Source organism: Armigeres subalbatus, chromosome 1, assembly GCF_024139115.2.
Source record: "Armigeres subalbatus isolate Guangzhou_Male chromosome 1, GZ_Asu_2, whole genome shotgun sequence".
Taxonomy (NCBI): domain Eukaryota; kingdom Metazoa; phylum Arthropoda; class Insecta; order Diptera; family Culicidae; genus Armigeres; species Armigeres subalbatus.
Window position 1 is genome coordinate 268,826,871 of NC_085139.1, and position 8,935 is coordinate 268,835,805.

An 8,935-nucleotide genomic window follows, 5' to 3' on the forward strand; every position below is an offset into this window, starting at 1 on the left:
ATACATAGACCGAAATGTCCGGTACAAAGCCATCAGAAAATCGGGCACCATGTCTTCTTCTTCATTTTGAAGAAAATACCCCTTGTGGGTGACGAATTACATAAATATTTTACGAGCGCTGACTTACCCCTCTTGACGTTTTGACAGTTTGTTTGTTTTTCTCCCTCACCTTGTGACGTCGTTTCGGTTCGTTTGTTGTTTGTTCGTTTCGTTACTCAGTTGGAGCGTGAGTTCGACCGTTTTGGTGCCATCAAAAGATTGAATATAACAAAGGGGACACCCAGGCCTACATTCTGTACCATTCTATTGATGCTGCTACGGCTGCTGTGAAGGAAATGCGTGGATTCCCGTTAGGGGCACCGGATCGTCGTATTCGTATCGATTTTGCTGATAACGGAACAACACCATCGTTCTCGAAGCGCAGTGGAGGTTTTGAGGAAGGCGGTGAGTATCGTCGCGGCCCCGACTACGAATATCCGGAAGGTGGTGCATCATACGAGGAAAATTCATTGTACGGCTATGGTGGAAGACCGCGGCAGAGGAGGATTCCGCGGGCGTGGTGGTTTCCGTGGCAGTTTTCATAGGATGGCCCACCGCACCACGGGGACAATGATGAATGGCGTCGATCAGGAGCCGATGGCGAATATGATTCACGCCGTCGTTCTGGATCACGTGAACCAGGAATCGATAGATCTCGCTCCCGTTCACCGAGGCGACGCAGTCCGGCTGATTCGTCTTCTCATAGGAATGGCATGTTATCGAATGCAAGAACGTTACCAGAAGTGGCACGGAAATCTACCACATTCTGGCAAGGGGCGCTGATTTGGAAGAGTTCATTATTCCCCGCCAAGTTGCACCTAACGGACGGAAACAACGAAATAGTGGACAGCCTGATGAAGGACGAGGAAGGAAGACCATCTGGTAATCCTCTGAAGTGCCTTCTTTCTGGAATTGCAGCAACTAGTCCATATTGGCACAGCATACAACATGGCTGGTCTAAAAATTTGTTTGTAAATAAGTAAAATAATAAGTAAATAAATATAAATAAGTAAAAAATAACTAAAAAAGTCGGCTGGTTAGTTGATTAATTGTTTTGTTGGTTGATTGGTTAATAAGTTGATTGGTAGCTTGCTTGAATGGTTGGTTGTTTGATTAGTTAGTTGATTGATTCGTTGGTTATTTGGTTAGTTGGTTGCTGCTTGATTTGTTAGTAGGAAGAATGGTTGATTGGTTAGTTTCTTTTTGTTTATTGATTACTTGATTGGTTGGTAATTTGGTTGATTGGTTGCTTGACTGATTGATTGATTGGTTGGTCGGCTCGTTAGTTTATATGTTGATTTGTTGGTTGCTTGAATGGTTGATTAGTTGGTTGGTTGAATGATTGCTTGGTTGATTGGTAGCTTGCTTGAATGGTGGGTTGCTTGATTGCTTGGTTGATTGGTAGTTTGCTTGAATGGTTGGTTATTTGATTGATTGCTGATTTGTTAGATGGTAGAATAATTGATTGGTTGGTTGATTGCTTGCTTGATTGGTTGGTCGGCTGGTTAGTTGACATGTTGTTTTGTTGGTTGCTTGGTTGGTTGATTAGTTGATTCGTTGCTTGATTGATTGGTAGCTTACTTGAATGGCTGATTGCTGGATTAGTTGGTTGGTTATTTGGTTGATGGGTTGCTTTACCGTTTGATTGAATGGTTGGTCGGCTGGTTGGCTGATTAGTTGTTTTGTTGGTTTCTTGATTGGTTGATTAGTCGATTGATTGATTGATTAGTTGATTGGTTGGTTGTTGCTTGATTTGTTAGTAGGTAGCATTGTTGATTAGTTAGTTCCTTGATAGTTGCTTGTTTGGTTGCTTCATTGTTTGTTGGTTGATTGATTGGTTATTTAGTTGATTGGTTGCTTGATTGGTTGGTTGGTTGATTGTTGGTTGGTAGAATGATTAATTGGTTGATTGCTGCTTGATTGGTTAGTTGGTAGAACTGTTGAATGGTTGGTTGCTTCATAGTTGGTTGGTTGCTTGATTGGTTGGTTATTTGGTTGATTGGTTGTTTGACTGGTTGATTGATTGGTTGGTCGGCTGGTTAGTTGATTAGTTGTTTTGTTGGTTGCTTAAATGGCTGATTAGTTGGTTGCTTGAATTTTTGATCGGTGGCTTGCTTGATTGGTTGGTTGCTGGAATCGTTGACTAGTTAATTATTCAGTTGATTGGTTGCTTGATTGGTTGATTGATTAGTTGATTGGTTGATTTGTTGGTTGGTTGATTGTTGGTCGGTTGCTTGATGGGTTGATTAGTTGTTTTGTTGATTGCTTGATTGGTAGATTAGTTGGTTGGTTGCCTGATTATTGGTTGGTTGCTTGATTTGTTAGTTGGTAGAATGATTGATTGATTGTTTGGTTGCTGCTTGATTTGTTAGTTGGTAGAACTATTGAATGGTTTATAGTTGGTTGGTTGCTTAATTGGTTGCTTCATTGTTGGTTGGTTGCTTGACTGGTTGATTGATTGTTGGTCGGCTGGTTAGTTGATTAGTTGTTTTGTTGGTTTCTTAGTTGATTGGTTAATAAGTTGATTGCTGCTTGATTGGTTAGTTAATTGGTTGATGGGTTGGTTGGTTGCTGCTTGATTTGTTAGTTGGTAGAATGGTTGATTGGATGGTTGCTTCATTGTTGGTTGATTGATTGATTGGTTGGTAATTTGGTTGATTGGTTGATTGTTTGGTTGCTTGATTGGCTGGTCGGCTGGTTAGTTGATATGTTGTTTTGTTCGTTGCTTGGTTGATTGATTAGTTGATTCGTTGCTTGATTGATTGGTAGCTTGCTTGAATGACTGATTGCTGGATTAGCCAATCAAGCAACCAATCAACTAAATAACCAACCAAGCAACCAACAAACAATGAAGCAACCAACCAACCAATTAAGCAACCAGCCAACTATCAAGGAACCAACTAATCAACAGTTCTACCAACTAACTAATCAAGCATAACCAACCAATCAATCAATCAATCAACTAATCAACCAATCAAGAAACCAAAAAAAAACAACTAATCAACCAATTGATTGTTGGTTGGTTGCCAATCCAACCAATCAGGTTATTTGATTGATTGGTTGCTTGCCTGGTTGATTGATTGGTTGGTCGGCTGGTTAGTTGATATGTCGTTTTGTGGGTTGCTTGGTTGGTTGATTAGTTGAGTCGTTGCTTGATTGATTGGTAGCTTGCTTGTATGGCTGATTGCTGGATTATCCAATCAAGCAACCAATCAACTAAATAACCAACCAAGCAACCAACAAACAATGAAGCAACCAGCCAACCATAAAGGAACCAACTAATCAACAGTTCTACCAACTAACAAATCAAGCAACAACCAACCAATCAATCAATCAATCAACTAATCAACCAATCAAGAAACCAAAAAAACAACTAATCAACCAATCAGCCGACCAACCATTCAATCAAACGGTAAAGCAACCCATCAACCAAAAAACCAACCAATTAAGCTACCAACCAACTAATCCAGCTATCAGCCATTCAGGCAAGCTACCAATCAATCAAGCAACGAATCAATCAACCAGTCAAGCAACCAATGAACCAAATAACCTTATTAGTTGGTAAGATTGAGAACCAATCAACAATCAAGCAACCAAATAACCAAACAACCATTATACCACCTAACAAATCAAGCAGCAACCAATCAGCCGATCAACCAAATAACCAACCAATCAATCAACCAACCAATCAACCAATCAATTATTCAACCAACGAACTAATCAAGCAAGCAACAAAACAGTCGAGTACGAGACATTGAATACGACCATACAGTTGTGGTCGAAATACGTATCTGCAAAGATATCAAAATAATTGGTGGAATTAAATGGAGAGTCCTAAACTCGTCTTAGACGGTTGAACAAAACAGTATCAACTAACCAGCCGACCAACCAATCAATCAACCAGTCAAGCAACCAATCAGTCATATAACCTGATTGGTTGGTTGGATTGGCAACCAACCAACAATCAAGCAACCAACCAATCAACCATTCTTCCAACTAACAAATCAAGCTGCAACCAATTAACGAATCAAGCAACCAACCATTCAAGCAAGCTACCAATCAACTATTAACTAATCAACAAAGCAACCAACAAAACAAATAATCAACTAACCAGCCGACTAACCAATCAATCAACCTGTCAAGCAACCAACCAATTAATCATACCATACTACCAACTAACAAATCAAGTAGCAGCCAACCAAATAATCAACCAACCAATTAAGTAACCAACCAGTCAAACAAGCTACCAATCTACCAAGCCTTATGGTTAAGGTAGCCTTATGAACCAGCATGAACTTTGGATGAACCACGTCCATAACAAACATATGCGTTTATCTTATGTTCGACTTAATAATTACATCAGGCGACCTTATGAAATTTCATAAGTTTAATCTATGAATCTCTTAAGATATCAATATAAGTTTTATCCAAGGTTTTATCCATGATTTATTCTTGGATGTATCTTAGGGAAAAAATGAAAAAATCTCGAGGGAAATAATATTGTTTCAGAACATAAATATAGTTTCAAAGCTTTCTAATTTTATTATAGACTACATTTAAAATACAGTTAATAAGACACTATACACATGCCGGTAGTGGTTGATAGTAGAAAAATCCGGTGAATGCTTAGTTTTCCAGAGAAATACACGTAAATATATCTATTTACGTTGGTTTTGGTACATCGGCCATTGTCACCACTAGCATCTGAAACATAGAAAAAAAATCCTTGAATTAATCCACCTTGCAATAACATTTGAACAATATGATTTTTAGGTCCAGGAGCACTGCTGCAGTCCCACCTATGTTGTTAAACTGGTTTCTCCCTCCTCCTAATAAAATAAAGATATAAATAAAGAAATAAGGTGTTCCTGATGTACCAGGGAAAATCAGTGAAATGTAGATGACTTTTTGCAACATTGATTACCGTACTACAATACTTTAGGAAAAGACTGTTTGGTGTAAAATACAAATTAATCATAATGGAATAAGACGTCATTTGGTCATACAAAGTGAGTTGTTTCGGTAGGCATAGGGCGTAATGTCAAAAAGTGGATCCCTTTCCAATAGAGAACCCTCCAGCCATATTTGCATTATTACAGCATAATATAAAACATTTTCTATTAAACTTCATCGGAAGAACCTACTTTACATTCTAATGATTTGATTACATGTATTGGAAATGCCATGAAAAATAAAAAAATTAGATGATTATTTACAATGTTATAAAAAAATAAACACGAGAGTGTCACAAGGTTAAAATACTTCAATACGTGAAGTATTTTAACCTTGTAACATTTGACCCTACGATGCTCAATATTAATCATTCACAAGAGTGTCCATTATAGAAATATTTTGAGGGGTCCATAATAAAGAAGAAGAACACTCCGAAACGGAACATGAAAATCAAAAGAAGTGTCGCTTTAAGTGAGTGATTTCCTGTTATGGACCCGCAATGTGTCTACTATAGGGCAAATTCAGTCAGATTTTGAAATGGTTATTTCAAAGAATAACGTCATGTATTTAGGTGTCTTATGTATGTATCGTGAAGGGGAAACTCGATAATAGATATAACGTGGATTAATTATGTTGAAAATCTCCACTCCTTACAGTTCAGAAAACGTGTCACTGGATTTGATCCCTCATGCATTTTTAAAGGGGTGGGATTCAAGAGATTTGGGCCGGAAAACTAGATTTCCACTCTTTTGAAAATAAATGGGGGTCCAACGGAAGATCAAATTACGTTACGGGGTCCACTATGGGGCATTTTACCCTAAATTCTAATACAAATGAATCGCCCACTTTGAGCGTGCTTACAGCGGCACACTAGCAATTAACTTCCCAAAATCAGTATGGCGAAAGGCATCTAAGGTTTGATTTCTCAAAATCAAGCACCTTCATCGAAAAAATATTCGGTAGGCGTAGTAGCACCTTCCTACATAACCGGTACCAAATATTATTCCATGAAAAGTTCATAATTTTGAGAAAACCCGCATTAGATATCTTTCCCCATACACATTTCTGGCGGTTAACTCATGCTGGCTATTTCACGCATATGCTATAGCGCCTGGGTGAGACAGCGGCGGGTAGAAAATCAGCCACTGCCAATAATTCATTCATGACAAAATTTTCAAAACGACTTATATGCTTTTGCAAACAAAGATTCAAACGACGATTTGACGAGTCTGATAGCTCTCCCACGCAAACCAACACCACCAATAGGTATACCTATAAGTGAAGGTTTCCGCTACCTGTTGATGGTGTTGGTTTGTGTGGGAGTTATCAGATTGGTCAAATCGTCGATTATGAATCTTTGTTTACAAAACCAGATAAGTCGTTTTGAAAATTTTGTCTCGAATTTCTTTAATGACTTTGCTCGCAGCTAGCTTGTTAAATGATTTCTAAATTACTCTAAAGACTGTATACATACTTACTGAACAAACATTCGACTGTAGGTCGACTACTGGTGCGCCACCACCATGTCAGCTCATCCGACGGAGCCCATATTACGTTTGCAGTTGCCTCCCGGAATTCCAAGGTGCTGCAAAATGGTTTGCATTTCTCTATATTCGTGGGAGATTTTGCGCAGCTGGTTGTGTTGTCGAGCACACAATTATTCAGTGCCTTTTACGCCTTACTCATTGGAAGATTGATACCAGTCGAAACTTGTAGAGTTGCTCGGATGGGAGATTCAAGTAGATGGACTCGTTTGGGAACAAGTATGAATTCTTAACCTCTTATCGGCAAACAAGTATCGCTCGAGAAATCTGGCCATCCATCAACAATTCCTCCGCGACCGGTGGACCGAACGCTATAAATATAATTGGGATCTACTAATTGCATTGTTTAGATAACTGCTTGAATACTCACTTTACCTCCTTGTATACCGCTTGAACCGCTTATCCAATGGTGGGAAGTGTGAAAAACGAGAAAAATCAATTGAATCATGTCCCACATCCTTGTCAAACCGGTATCCGTAACGCCACCTTCAGGGCCATCGTTCTTTACCGAGTTCTATTTTGGTTTACGTTGAAAATCTTTCCTGGATGCTGTAGTTATTGCCCCACGCAGATTGCTTGCTGGGCGGCGATATTGTTCTGCAATCCAGCGATGTCCTACCAGGTCAACCACATCAGGTTAGACCTTCGTAAATCCCTGGAATTCCATGCTGGCTAACGAATCATCATTCCGTTTATAGAATGCACGACAAAAATACAGGACACCGGTTTCCATCCGGAAAGTAAAAGAAAGTGCTGCTGAAAATAACGAAGAAAATTTTAATAAATAACATCGAGGGCAAATGAACAAGTACATGACAGTTGCTTGGGGAAAGAAAATGAACTCGACCAAAAACACCAGTTAGTTTCATATGCACAACTATGCTTTTCCTCAATATTCACCAATGAATTTCATAAGGCATTTTATAGAATGTATACTTAAACATAAGAATTTCGTAAGGCCCTTATGGAACCAGTATCTAATGAACTCATGCGGTTTCATAAGGCAAGAATTATGAAAATCCTTATTTTATTTCCGCCAGTGCACGTTTCGGTTTTTGGATAAGCTTTCAAAAACATTGAGAAATTTGTTTCGCTCATTTTCCTAGAAAAAAGATATCTTACCGGCGTTGACGGAATCGTTCTTCCGCTGTGTCCCATTATTAGATCTAACTGGTGCTGGTGCAATACTCGGCTGTGCCGGTACTTGTGCCGCTGTGCTCGGGGCACACGTATACGCCGTTCAGCTTCACATGGTCGAAGATTTTGTGCACCAGACATCCCATCCGGAAGGCATACGCTGATGGTTGCATTCACCGCATTGGTAAACACGATCCCCAGTGTGTCCATTTTGGTGATCCTGTGAAGTGTATTTTACGGATGTGTCGGTCCAGGGTCTTAACATCCGTCGTTCCAAACATCTGATTCCAGCGGTTCAACATTATAGGTAGAACTCTTGCTCATCCTTCAGCAGCTGCTGCTCTTACCCCTCCGACGCGTCGTCCGTGTCGGTCCCATCAACGTCTAACGACACAATCGCAGACATCCTCCTCCGTTAATCCAATTGCTTCCGAACAAACATAAACAAACTCGTCTCGATTCATTGAATCAGAAACAAAAGGTAAACAAAAATGGAAATGACAACTGTTGTCAAACTGACGTGATTTGAATTGAGGGGCTTCTCAATGGTCGAGTGATTGTAATAATTGTAATCCGTCACTCCCCAGGGGTATATAGTGGTGCCCGGAAAAATGGCCACCACTCCGTCTATGTATTCGTCAATGGTTTGACAGTTCAATAGGTAGATTTGGCTTCACTCTTTGCGTAACTCTATATATAATAGACTCTGGTTGGGTCCAGTAAGATGCGCGTCACTTGTTCTGATCGCAAACAGGCCAACGAGATTGCCTGCTCTGAGCTCTTCACTCTTGAGTACAAGGTTTATCTCCCATCAGCAGTGTGTGAAATCGCGGGAGTGATCACGGAGGGGAGCATGACATGCGATGATTTGAAACAAGGTTCCGGCCGTTTCAAAAATGGTTCTCTGCCTCCTGTTGAAATACTGGACTGCAAACAAATGCATTCAGTGTCGCAGGAGGGGGAGAAACGAGTTTATTCGCCTTCAGACTCCTTCTGTGTGACCTTCTCCGGGTCCGCACTGCCTGATTATGTGGTGATTGGAAAACTTCGTCTACCTGTTCGGCTGTATGTACCGAAGGTGATGCATTGTGTTAATTGCAAGCAGCTGGGCCATACAGCCCAGTATTGTTGCAATAAACCTCGCTGTGCATCGTGCGGAGAGAAGCATGTGGAGGGCGCTTGCAAGACGGCGCCGAAATGTGTTTATTGCAACGAAGCCCCTCCACATGCCCTCGAAGCCTGTCCGACGTACATACAGCGGC

The 8,935-nt window shown here is 40.3% G+C and overlaps 1 long non-coding RNA gene across 5 annotated transcripts; it reads right to left on the bottom strand.

The window, feature by feature from the left end:
• Positions 1–4,570: 4,570 nt before the first annotated feature.
• On the bottom strand, positions 4,571–8,307 carry LOC134213847 (uncharacterized). 5 transcript variants are annotated; one of them, XR_009979550.1, is made up of 4 exons: positions 7,659–8,306; positions 6,907–7,289; positions 6,471–6,847; positions 4,571–4,743 (listed from the first exon to the last, which is right to left on the bottom strand). It is a non-coding gene; the product is annotated as an uncharacterized LOC134213847 (long non-coding RNA). The 5 variants fall into 5 exon arrangements; XR_009979548.1 differs by having other exon boundaries at positions 6,907–7,292; XR_009979551.1 differs by having other exon boundaries at positions 6,471–6,866; positions 6,912–8,307.
• Between the last annotated feature and the right edge of the window lie 628 nt (positions 8,308–8,935).